Raw genomic sequence first — 14,144 nt, 5'->3', positions numbered from 1 at the left:
TCAGGCAGTTTGCTGCAAAGAGCGGCAAATAGGAAAAAAAAAAACTTCTTCCGTAGCAGACCAAAGTTTGCTGCATGGGCTAAATTTCGTGTTTTGACCCTTTTCACAAAGAAATTTAGGATTTGACCCCGGTTTGAAAAAAATTCGGGATTTGACCCTTTTGCTACGGCCAGGGTCTCTAGCGGTAGGGTGTGGCTGGGTTTTGCCGTATAAACCTTCTATAACGAAATATGCAAGCCTACCGCCATGGGGGCTGGCGGTAGGTTGTCTGACCCTACCGCCAGAGCACCTGGCGCTAGGGTCCTCAGTTTCGTTGTTTCAAGTTCATTTGGTTGCTTCTTTCAAATTCAATATGACAGCAATATCACAACAACTTTCACAAATATGACAACAATATCATAGATTTTAAACAATTAAACTTGGGCATCACATACACATAGTTGCAAACACATAGTAGCAAACGGAGTTCAACTAATTAGTAAGCGGAGTTTCATAAATAGCAAACACGTAGATCCACAAATAGCAAACACATAGTTCCACGTAGTTTCACAACCACTAGACAAGTTCAACCGAACGACGTTCAACCTAATAGCAAACACATAGACAACCCAACTACAAGATCCAACTATCGAAGATCATAATCAGTTGCTCCTTCCCCTCTTGGAGGTATGGTCCTCGTTACTCTTTGAACGAGTCTCTTCAGTCTTCTTCTTGGGCCGTCGAGTAACCGGTCTCTAGAAAGGGTCTGGACTCAGCAAATCCTTCTTCTTTGGATTCCTCTTCGGCAGCTGAGATGGTTGAGATGTTTGAGTTGGTGGAGGTCCATAATCTTCATCGTACTCCTCCTCCCCGTTGCTCTCATGCTCCTCATCCTCCTCCTCCTCCCCTTCTTCATGTGTGGCCTCCTTCTCCTCCTCCTCCTCATCCTATTCCTCCTCCTCCTCCTCAGCCAACCTAGACGACGAAGGAACATGGCTCGATGAGCTAATGTGACCCTATGTGGCTACATGCCGATAAGCTTCAACCGACCCAGCTCCAGCACACCCAAGCAGCCCTACTAGCTTGCGACAACGCTTCACGAACTTCTGCACACACAATGAAACAAGGGCATAATAAGTATCAGGTTTATGATTGCAAGTGAAGAAGATGCATCTGTTTCGAGGAGGCTGAAATTGTACCTTCATCGTCCCCCTCATTTTGTTCTATTGTACGCTCCCGGGGATATCACCTAGTGCATTTGAGGCTTCAAAGATGCATCTGTTCAGCTCACCAAACTGCAAAGGCATAAGTTAGTCACGATGACGAATACAATAATTTAAATACAACCGTCGGTTCAAACTTACCACTCTATTGATGAGGGGTGCAAACTCCCTAAATCCACTGTGCATGTCTCTAATGCCGGTCTAGTAGGCCTCTTCCTCGGGGTCATCCCTCTCAAGCTCCGCGATGTCTTCCGCCGTCCACCGAGGCCTGAGACGAAGACGGTGCTTCTGGCCACCATCGTACCACCTCATGTGTCGGTCCAGGTAAGCATCCCAGTCGATCATTTCCTCTCCACGTCTTTCCGGTACCTCCGTCGGTTCCACTCCGTCACATGAATTTTATGCTCCTCTCCCCAGTCTGTGATCGACTGATTCTTCTGCCGGCTCATCCTGCAAGGCATAGGCCACAAGAAACATCATAATAAAGTCGGCACGCAATGAAATCATGTGCATAGAGAACAAAGCGCTCACAGGTGGAGCGTGTGGCCACCGGTATCGGTGGGCTGGCCCGGTGGGGTATGATGATACACCCCAAACTGCGTGGCCACGTGGTGTGGCAAGTGCCACTCGACGGCGTACACACAGATCATGAGCACGATGCACCTCCAGAGACCACGGTCCGCATTGCACATCACATTCAGATCAAAGTCCCACTCTCGGTCATACGGACACCAGTTTACCTATTACATATACGTTGGTAAGTTGCCACTCTCGGTCAAAAGTGGAATCAAAGAGAAAGGTGTTGAGCGAGTTCATATACCTGCATATGCGTAAAAGCGTCCAACTCATTGGTGTAGGTCTTGTACGAAGTCTTGTTTAGGCCCGTGTAGAGTTTGACAACATCCCACTCGTAAGCTACGGTGGGGTGTCGAGTCTCGTCGCCGTCTTCGCTATAGGCACCCCATGGGCGTCTTGGCATCTTCTCCGGACGCCCCACCGGCAGCCGCTCCCACATCCAAATGGAGAAGGCCCAGACAAAGCCACCCATATTGGACTTGTCTCCCGTCCTCTGCGTTGCGTCGTCAAGCTGCAAAACATCAATAAGGATCATATATAACAAAATGTCATGGACACACTTTCGTAGGTAGGTAGGAAATTAGATACTCTCTTACCGAACGGTATAAGTAGGCGAGAGATGCGGTCCCCCAACTGTACCCTACCTCCCAGTCCACTAGGATGAAGAGATACGACCAATTGGCAGAGTTCCCGGAGCTGTCTGGAAACACGACCTCCGTGAGAATGTACCACAGGAAGGCCCTCGCGTACCACTCCACAGTCGTCTCGTCGGTGCCTTCGGGGCATTTCTGCCGGTGCTCCGAGAGCCAGATCAACGACACACCGGATGTACGGTTACCCTTAGCAGCGGGGCAGTCGCTGATGAGGGTGACAACCCTCTCCTGCCAGTTGGTCCTCTCCAATTGCCCGGTGAGTGCATGACCCTCGATCGGCATGGCAGTAATCATCGTGCAATCCTCGAGGGCCACCGTCATCTCCCCGCATGGCAGATGGAAAGAATGGGTCTCCGGTTAATCAACACTGTCAGAGCTCCGTGGACAAGCGTCGGCGGGTGAAGCTTGAACTGCAAAACAAAACCCAACAGATGGGCTTTCTTGAAGAATGGTGCTACCTCTTGAGCACTGCGTTGGTTTTCCCTTGAAGAGGAAAGGGTGATGCAGCAAAGTAGTGTAAGTATTTCCCTCAATTTTTGAGAACCAAGGTATCAATCCAGTAGGAGGCCACACGCAAGTCCCTCGTACCTACACAAACAAATAAGAACCTTGCAACCAACGCGATAAAGGGGTTGTCAATCCATTCATGGCCACTTGCAAAAGTGAGATCTGATAGAGATGATAAGATAATATTTTTGGTATTTTTACGATAAAGAGTAAAAGTAAAAAATGCAAAATAAACGGCGCCAGAAATAGCTTGTTGACGGGAGATTAATATGATGGAGAATAGACCCGAGGGCCATAGGTTTCACTAGTGGCTTCTCTCAAGATAGCATAAGTATTATGGTGGGTGAACAAATTACTGTCGAGCAATTGATAGAATTGAGCATAGTTATGAGAATATCTAGGTATGATCATGTATATAGGCATCATGTCCGTGACAAGTAGACCGACTCCTGCCTGCATCTACTACTATTACTCCACACATCGACCGCTATCCAGCATGCATCTAGAGTATTAAGTTCATAAGAACGGAGTAACACTTTAAGCAAGATGACATGATGTAGAGGGATAAACTCATGCAATATGATATAAACCCCATCTTTTTATCCTCGATGGCAACAATACAATACGTGTCGTTTCCCCTACTATCACTAGGATCGAGCACCGCAAGATTGAACCCAAAGCTAAGCACTTCTCCCATTGCAAGGAAGATCAATCTAGTAGGCCAAACCAAACTGATAGTTCAAAGAAACTTGCAAAGATAACCAATCATAGATAAAAGAATTCAAAGGAGATTCAAATACTGTTCATAGATAATCTTGATCATAAACCCACAATTCATCAAATCTCGACAAACACACCGCAAAAGAAGATTACATCGAATAGATCTCCAAGAGAATCGAGGAGAACTTTGTATTGAGATCCAAAGAGAGAGACGAAGCCATCTAGCTAATAACTATGGACCCAAAGGTCTGAGGTAAAATACTCACACAACGTCGGAGAGGCTATGGTGTTGATGTAGAAGCCCTCCATGATCAATGCCCCCTCCGGCAGGACGCAGGAAAAGGCCCCAAGATGGGATCTCACGAGTACAGAAGGTTGCGGCGGTGGAATTAGGTTTTCGTGGTGCTCCTCGATGGTTTGGGGGTACGTAGGTATATATAGGAGGAAGAAGTAGGTCGGTGGAGCCACGAGGGGCCAACGAGGGTGGAGGGCGCGCCCAGGGGGTAGGCACACCCCCTGCCTCGTGGCCTCCTTGGTAGTTTCTTGACGTCCACTCCAAGTCCTCTGGATCACGTTTGTTCCAAAAATAACTCTCCCGAAGGTTTCATTCCGTTTGGACTCCGTTTGATATACCTTTTCTGCGAAACACTGAAATAGGAAAAAAAAACAACAATTTGGGCTAGGCCTCTGGTTAATAGGTTAGTCCCAAAAATAATATAAAAGTGTAAAAATAAGCCCATTAAACATCGAAAACAGAATATATAATAGCATGGAGCAATCAAAAATTATAGATACGTTGGAGACGTATCAAGCATCCCCAAGCTTAATTCCTGCTCGTCCTCGAGTAGGTAAATGATAAAAACATAATTTTTGATGTGGAATGCTACTTAGCATATTCTTCAATGTATATCTCTCTATTGTGGCATGAATGTTCATATCTGAAAGATTCAAGATAAAAGTTTAATATTAACATGACAATAATAATACTTCAAGCATACTAACAAAGCAATCATGTCTTCTCAAAATAACATGGCCAAAGAAAGTTATCCCTACAAAATCATATAGTCTGGCTATGCTCTATCTTCACCACACAAAGTATTTAAATCATGCACAACCCCGATGACAAGCCAAGCAACTGTTTCATACTTTTGATGTTCTCAAACTTTTTCGATCTTCATGCAATATATGAGCGTGAGCCATGTACATAGCACTATAGATGGAATAGAATGGTGGTTGTGGAGAAGACAAAAAGGAGAAGATAGTCTCACATCAACTAGGTGTATCAACGGGCTATGGAGATGCCCATCAATAGATATCAATGTAAGTGAGTAAGGATTGCCATGCAACGGATGCACTAGAGCTATAAGTGTATGAAAGCTTAACAAAAGAAACTAAGTGGGTGTGCATCCAACTCGCTTGCTCATGAAGACCTAGGGCATTTTGAGGAAGCCCATCATTGGAATATACAAGCCAAGTTCTATAATGTAAAATTCCCACTAGTATATGGAAATGACTGAAGGAAATATGCCCTGGAGGCAATAATAAAGTTATTAATTATTTCCTTATTTCATGATAACTGTTTATTATTCATGCTAGAATTGTATTAACCGGAAACATAATACATGTGTGAATACATAGACAAACAGAGTGTCACTAGTATGCCTCTACTTGACTAGCTCGTTGATCAAAGATGGTTATGTTTCCTAACCATAGACATGAGTTGTCATTTGATTAACGGGATCATATCATTAGGAGAATGATGTGATTGACATGACCCATTCCGTTAGCTTAGCACACGATCGTTTAGTATGTTGCTATTGCTTTCTTCATGACTTATACATGTTCCTATGACTATGAGATTATGCAACTCCCGTTTACCGGAGGAACACTTTGTGTGCTACCAAACGTCACAACGTAACTGGGTGATTATAAAGGTGCTCTACAGGTGTCTCCGAAGGTACTTGTTGGGTTGGCGTATTTCGAGATTAGGATTTATCACTCAGATTGTCGGAGAGGTATCTCTGGGCCCTCTCTGTAATGCACATCACTTAAGCCTTGTAAGCATTGCAACTAATGAGTTAGTTGTAGGATGATGTATTATGGAACGAGTAAAGAGACTTGCCGGTAACGAGATTGAACTAGGTATTGAGATACCGACGATCGAATCTCGGGCAAGTAACATACCGATGACAAAGGGAACAACTTATTTTGTTATGCGGTCTGACTGATAAAGATCTTCGTAGAATATGTGGGAGCCAATATGAGCATCCAGGTTCCGCTGTTGGTTATTGACCGGAGACGTGTCTCGGTCATGTCTACATAGTTCTCGAACCCGTAGGGTCCGCACGCTTAAAGTTTCGATGACAGTTATATTATGAGTTTATGAGTTTTGATGTACCGAAGGAGTTTGAAGTCCCGGATGAGATCTGGGACATGACGAGGAGTCTCGAAATGGTCTAGATGTAAAGATCGATATATTGGACGACTATATTTGGACATCGGAAAGGTTCCAAGTGATTCGGGTATTTTCGGGAGTACCGGGGAGTTACGGGAATTCGTATTGGGCCTTAATGGGCCATCCGGGAAAGGAGAGAAAGGCCTCAAAGGGTGGCCGCACCCCTCCCCATGGGCTGGTCCGAATTGGACTAGGGAGGGGGGGCGCTGTTGGTAATATGCCCTAGAGGCAATAATAAATTGGTTATTATTATATTTCCTTGTTCATGATAATCGTTTATTATCCATGCTATAATTGTATTGATAGGAAACTCAGATACATGTGTGGATACATAGACAACACCATGTCCCTAGTAAGCCTCTAGTTGACTAGCTCGTTGATCAATAGATGGTTACAGTTTCCTAACCATGGACATTGGATGTCGTTGATAACGGGATCACATCATTAGGAGAATGATGTGATGGACAAGACCTAATCCTAAGCCTAGCACAAAGATCGTATAGTTCGTATGCTAAAGCTTTTCTAATGTCAAGTATCATTTCCTTAGACCATGAGATTGTGCAACTCCCGGATACCGTAGGAGTGCTTTGGGTGTATCAAACGTCACAATGTAACTGGGTGACTATAAAGGTGCATTACAGGTATCTCCGAAAGTGTCTGTTGGGTTGGCACGAATCGAGACTGGGATTTGTCACTCCGTGTAAGCGGAGAGGTATCTCTGGGCCCACTCGGTAGGACATCATCATATGCGCAATGTGACCAAAGAGTTGATCACGGGATGATGTGTTACGGAACGAGTAAAGAGACTTGCCGGTAACGAGATTGAACTAGGTATAAGGATACCGACGATCGAATCTCGGGCAAGTAACATACCGCTAGACAAAGGGAATTGTATACGGGATTGATTAAGTCCTTGACATCGTGGTTCATCCGATGAGATCATCGTGGAACATGTGGGACCATCATGGGTATCTAGATCCCGCTGTTAGTTATTGACCGGAGAACGTCTCGTTCATGTCTGCATGTCTCCCGAACCCGTAGGGTCTACACACTTAAGGTTCGGTGACGCTAGGGTTGTAGAGATATTAGTATGCGGTAACCCGAATGTTGTTCGGAGTCCCGGATGAGATCCCGGACGTCACGAGGAGTTCCGGAATGGTCCGGAGGTAACGAATTATATATAGGAAGCCTGTTTCGGCCATCGGGACAAGTTTCGGGATCATCGGTATTGTACCGGGACCACCGAAAGGGTCCCGGGGGCCCACCGGGTGGGGCCACCTGCCCCGGGGGGCCACATGGGCTGTAGGGGGTGTGCCTTGGCCTATATGGGCCAAGGGCACCAGCCCCAAGAGGCCCATGCGCCAAGAGATGGGAAAAAGAGGAGAGTCCTAAAAGGGGAAGGCACCTCCGAGGTGCCTTGGGGAGGATGGACTCCTCCCCACCCTTGGCCGCACCCTTCCTTGGAGGAAGGGGCAAGGGCTGCGCCTCCCCCTCTCCCTTGGCCCTATATATAGTGGGGAAAAAGGAGGAGCAAACCAATCTAAGGCCTGGCGCCTCCCTCTCCCTCCCGTGACACATCTTCTTCCTCCCGCAGCGCTTAGCGAAGCCTTGTTGGAATCCCGCTACTTCCACCACGCCGTCGTGCTGCTGGATCTCGATCAACCTCTCCCTCCTCCTTGCTGGATCAAGGCATGGGAGACGTCTCCGTTCCGTACGTGTGTTGAACACGGAGGTGCCGTCCGTTCGGCGCTAGGATCATCGGTGATTTGAATCACGACGAGACGACTCCATCAATCCCGTTCACTTGAACGCTTCCGCTTGGCGATCTACAAGGGTACGTAGATGCACTCTCCTTCCCCTCGTTGCTAGTCTCTCCATAGATTGATCTTGGTGATGCGTAGAAAATTTTGAATTTCTGCTACGTTCCCCAACAGTGGCATCATGAGCTAGGTCTATTACGTAGATTCTATGCACGAGTAGAACACAAAGTAGTTGTGGGCGTTGATTTTGTTCAATATGCTTGCCGTTACTAGTCTTATCTTGATTCGACGGTATTGTGGGGTGAAGCAGCCCGGACCGACCTTACACGTACTCTTACGTGAGACCGGTTCCACCGACTAACATGCACTAGATGCATAAGGTGGCTAGCGGGTGACTGTCTCTCCTACTTTAGTCGGATCGGATTCGATGAAAAGGGTCCTTATGAAGGGTAAATAGCAATTGGCATATCGCGTTGTGGTTTTGCGTAGGTAAGAAACGTTCTTGCTAGAAACCCATAGCATCCACGTAAAAATAGCAAACAACAATTAGAGGACGTCTAACTTGTTTTTGCAGGGTATGCTATGTGATGTGATATGGCCAAAAGGATGTGATGAATGATATATGTAATGTATGAGATTGATCATGTTCTTGTAATAGATGATCATGGAGCCCCAAGATGGAGATCAAAGGAGCTACATGATATTGGCCATATCATGTCACTATTTGATTGCATATGATGTTTATCATGTTATGCATCTTGTTTACTTAGTACGACGGTAGTAAATAAGATGATCCCTCATTAAAATTTCAAGAAGTGTTCTCCCCTAACTGTGCACCGTTGCTACAGTTCGTCGCTTTGAAGCACCACGTGTTAATCGGGTGTGATAGATCCTTTCGTTCACATACAACGGGTGTAAGAAGTTTTACACATGCAAAAACACTTAGGGTTAACTTGACGAGCCTAGCATGTGAAGACATGGCCTCGGAACACAGAGACCGAAAGGTCGAGCATGAGTCGTATGGTAGATACGATCAACATGATGATGTTCACCGACGTTGACTAGTCCGTCTCACGTGTTGATCGGACACGGCCTAGCTCACTCGGATCATGTAATCACTTAGATGACTAGAGGGATGTCTATCTGAGTGGGAGTTCATAAGATGAACTTAATTATCCTGAACATAGTCAAAAGGATTTTGCAAATTATGTCGTAGCTCACGCTATAGTTCTACTGTTTAGATATGATCCTAGAGAAAAAATTAGTTGAAAGTTGATAGTAGCAATTATGCAGACTAGGTCCGTAAACTGAGGATTGTCCTCATTGCTTCATAGAAGGCTTATGTCCTTAATGCACCGCTCAGTGTGCTGAACCTCGAACGTTGTCTGTGGATGTTGCGAACATCTGACATACACATTTTGATAACTACGTGATAGTTCAGTTAAACGGTTTAGAGTTGAGGCACCGAAGACGGTTTCTGAAATGTCGCGGAACATATGAGATGTTTCGAGGGCTGAAATTAGGATTTCAGGCTCGTGCCCACGTCAAGAGGTATAAGACCTCCGACGATTTTCTTAGCCTGCAAACTAAGGAGAAAAGCTCAATTGTTGAGCTTGTGCTCGGATTGTCTGAGTACAACAATCATTTGAATCAAGTGGGAGTTGATCTTCCAGATAAGATAGTGATGTTTCTCCCAAGTCATTACCACCAAGCTGCTAGAGCTTCGTGATGAACTATAATATATCAGGGACATATATGATGATCCTTGAGTTGTTCGTGATGTATGACACCGCGAAAGTAGAAATCAAGAAGGAGCATCAATTGTTGATGGTTAGTGAAACCACTAGTTTCAAGAAGGGCAAGGGCAAGAAGGGATACTTCAGGAAACGGCAATTCAGCTGCTGCTCTTGTGAAGAAACCCAAGGTTGAACCCAAACCCGAGACTAAGTGCTTCTGTAATAAGGGGAACAGCCACTGGAGCAGAATTACCCTAGATACTTGGAAGATTAGAAGGCTGGCAAGGTCGATAGAAGTATATTGGATATACATTGTGTTGATGTGTACTTTACTAGTACTCCTAGTAGCACTAGGGTATTAGATACCGGTTCGGTTGCTAAGTGTTAGTAACTCGAAATAAAAGCTACGGAATAAACGGAGACTAGCTAAAGGTGAGCTGATGATATGTGTTGGAAGTATTTCCAAGGTTGATCAAATATCGTACGCTCCCTCTACCATCGAGATTGGTGTTTGTGTTGAGCATAGACATGATTGGATTATGTCTATCGCAATACGGTTATTCATTTAAGGAGAATAATGGTTACTCTGTTTATTTGAATAATACCTTCAATGGTCTTACACCTAAAATGAATGGTTCATTGAAATCTCGATCGTAGTGATACACATGTTCATGTCAAAAGATAGTAATGATAGTACCACCTACTTGTGGCACTGCCACGTAAGTCATATCGGTATAAAACGCATGAAGAAGCTCCATGTTGATGGACCTTTGGACTCACTCATTTTTGAAAAGTTTGAGACATGCGAACCATGTCTATTGGTGTATATGCATGAAGAACCTCCATGCAAATGGACCGTTTTGTACTCGCTTGATTTTGAATCACTTGAGACATGCAAATCATACCACATAGGCAAGATGACTGAAAGCCTCGTTTCAGTAAAATGGAACAAGAAAGCAACTTGTTGGAAGTAATACATTTTTGGTGTGTGCAGTCCAATGAGTGCTGAGGCATGTAGTGGATATCGTTATGTTCTTACTTCACAGATGACTTGAGTAGACGTTGAGTATATTTACTTGATGAATCACGAGTCTGAATTATTGAAAGGTTCAAGTAATTTCAGAGTGAAGTTGAAAGATCGTCGTGACAAGAGGATAAAAGATCTATGATATGATCATAGAGATGAATATCTGAATTACGAGTTTGGCACGAAATTAAGACATTGTGGAAATTGTTTCACAACTAATACAGCCTGGAACACCATAGTGTGATGGTGTGTCCGAACATCATAACTGCACCCTATTGGATATGATGCATACCATGATGTCTCTTATCGAATTACCACGATAGTTTATGGGTTAAGCATTAGAGACAACCACATTCACTTTAAATAGGGCACCACGTAATTCCGATGAGATGACACTGTATGAACTATGGTTTAGAGAAACCTAAGCTGTCATTTCTTAAAAGTTTGGGGATGCGACGCTTATGTGAAAAAGTTTCAGGCTGATAAGCTCGAACCCAAAGCGGATAAATGCATCTTCATAGGACACCCAAAACAGTTGGGTATACCTCCTGTCTCAGATCCGAAAGCAATAAAGGATTGTTTCTAGAATCGGGTCCTTTCTCGAGGAAAAGTTTCTCTCGAAAGAATTGAGTGGGAGGATGGTGGAGACTTGATGAGGTTATTGAACCGTCTCTTCGACTAGTGTGTGGCAGGGCACAGGAAGTTGTTCCTGTGGCACCTACACCAATTGAAGTGGAAGCTTATGATATTGATCATGAGACTTCGGATCAAGTCACTCCCAAACCTCGTGGGATGACAAGGATGCGTACTACTTCAGAGTGGTACGTAATCCTGTCTTGGAAGTCATGTTGCTAGACAACAATGAACCTATGAGCTATGGAGAAGCGATGGTGGGCCTGGATTCCGATAAATGGCTCGAGGCCATATAATCCGAGAGAGGATCCATATATGAAAACAAAGTGTAGACTTTGGAAGAACTACTTGATGGTCGTAAGGCTGTTGAGTACAGATGGATTTTAAAAGGAAGACGGACAATGATGGTAAATGTCACCATTTAGAAAGCTCGACTTGTCGTTAAGATGTTTTCTGACAAGTTCAAAAAGTTGACTACGATGAGACTTTCTCACTTGTAGCGATGCTAAGAGTCTGTTGGAATTATATTAGCGATTACTGCATTATTTATGAAATCTTGCAGATAGGATGTCAAAACATGTTTCCTCGACGATTTTCTTGAGGAAAGGTTGTATGTGATACAACCGGAAGGTTTTGTCAATCCTGAAAGATGCTAATAAGTATGCAAGGCTCCAGCAATCCTTCTGAGGACTGGAGTAAGCATCTCGGAGTTGGAATGTATGCTTTGATGAGATGATCAAAGATTTTGGGTGTATACAAAGTTTATGAGAAACTGGTATTTCCAAAGAAGTGAGTGGGAGCACTATAGAATTTCTGATAAGTATATGTTGACATATTGTTGATCAGAAATGACGTAGAATTTCTGGAAAGCATATAGGGTTATTTGGAAAGTGTTTTTCAATGGAAAGCCTGGATTAAGCTACTTGAGCATTGAGCATCAAGATCTATAAGGATAGATCAAAACGCTTAATGGTACTTTCAAATGAGCACATACCTTGACATGATCTAGAAGTTGTTCAAGAAGGATCAGTCAAAGAAGGAGTTCTTGCCTGAGTTGTAAGGTATGAAGTTAAGACTTAAAGCTCGACCACGGCAGAATAGAGAGAAAGGACGAAGGTCGTCCCCTATGCTTAAGACATAGGCTCTACAGTATGCTATGCTGTGTACCGCACCTGAAGTGTGCCTTGCCATGAGTCAGTCAAGGGGTACAAGAGTGATCCAGGAATGAATCACAGGACAGCGGTCAAAGTTATCCTTAGTAACTAGTAGACTAAGGAATTTTCTCGATTATGGAGGTGGTAAAAAGAGTTCGTCGTAAAGGGTTACGTCGATGCAAGCTTGACACCTATCCGGATAGCTCTGAGTAGAGATACCGGATGCATATAATGGAGCAACAATTTAGAATAGCTCCAAGTAGAATAGTTATTTGGAATAGCTCCAAATGGAACGTGGTAGCTACATCTAGGAGATGACATAGAGATTTGTAAAGCACACACGGATCTGAAAGGTTCAGACCCGTTGACTAAAACCTCTCTCACAAGCAACATGATCAAACCTAAAACTCATTGAGTGTTAATCACATAGTGATGTGAACTAGACTACTGACTCTAGTAAACTCTTGGGTGTTAGTCACATGGCGATGTGACCTGTGAGTGTTAATCACATGGCGATGTGAACTAGATTATTGACTCTAGTGCAAGTGGGAGACTGTTGGAAATATGCCCTAGAGGCAATAATAAATTGGTTATTATTATATTTCCTTGTTCATGATAATCGTTTATTGTCCATGCTATAATTGTATTGATAGGAAACTCAGATACATGTGTGGATACATAGACAACACCATGTCCCTAGTAAGCCTCTAGTTGACTAGCTCGTTGATCAATAGATGGTTACAGTTTCCTAACCATGGACATTGGATGTCGTTGATAACGGGATCACATCATTAGGAGAATGATGTGATGGACAAGACCTAATCCTAAGCCTAGCACAAAGATCGTATAGTTCGTATGCTAAAGCTTTTCTAATGTCAAGTATCATTTCCTTAGACCATGAGATTGTGCAACTCCCGGATACCGTAGGAGTGCTTTGGGTGTATCAAACGTCACAACGTAACTGGGTGACTATAAAGGTGCATTACAGGTATCTCCGAAAGTGTCTGTTGGGTTGGCACGAATCGAGACTGGGATTTGTCACTCCGTGTAAGCGGAGAGGTATCTCTGGGCCCACTCGGTAGGACATCATCATATGCGCAATGTGACCAAAGAGTTGATCACGGGATGATGTGTTACGGAACGAGTAAAGAGACTTGCCGGTAACGAGATTGAACAAGGTATAAGGATACCGACGATCGAATCTCGGGCAAGTAACGTACCGCTAGACAAAGGGAATTGTATACGGGATTGATTAAGTCCTTGACATCGTGGTTCATCCGATGAGATCATCGTGGAACATGTGGGAGCCATCATGGGTATCCAGATCCCGCTGTTGGTTATTGACCGGAGAACGTCTCGGTCATGTCTGCATGTCTCCCGAACCCGTAGGGTCTACACACTTAAGGTTCGGTGACGCTAGGGTTGTAGAGATATTAGTATGCGTTAACCCGAATGTTGTTTGGAGTCCCGGATGAGATCCCGGACGTCACGAGGAGTTCCAGTATGGTCCGGAGGTAAAGAATTATATATAGGAAGTCCTGTTTCGGCCATCGGGACAAGTTTCGGGATCATCGGTATTGTACCGGGACCACCGGAAGGGTCCCGGGGGCCCACCGGGTGGGGCCACCTGCCCCGGGGGGCCACATGGGCTGTAGGGGGTGTGCCTTGGACTATATGGGCCAAGGGCACCAGCCCCAAGAGGCCCATGCGCCAAGAGATGG

This window comes from Triticum dicoccoides, chromosome 3A, assembly GCF_002162155.2.
Source record: "Triticum dicoccoides isolate Atlit2015 ecotype Zavitan chromosome 3A, WEW_v2.0, whole genome shotgun sequence".
Classification (NCBI taxonomy): Eukaryota; Viridiplantae; Streptophyta; class Magnoliopsida; order Poales; family Poaceae; genus Triticum; species Triticum dicoccoides.
The sequence above is the reverse complement of the archived record's forward strand: the minus strand, read 5'-3'. Positions refer to the sequence as shown.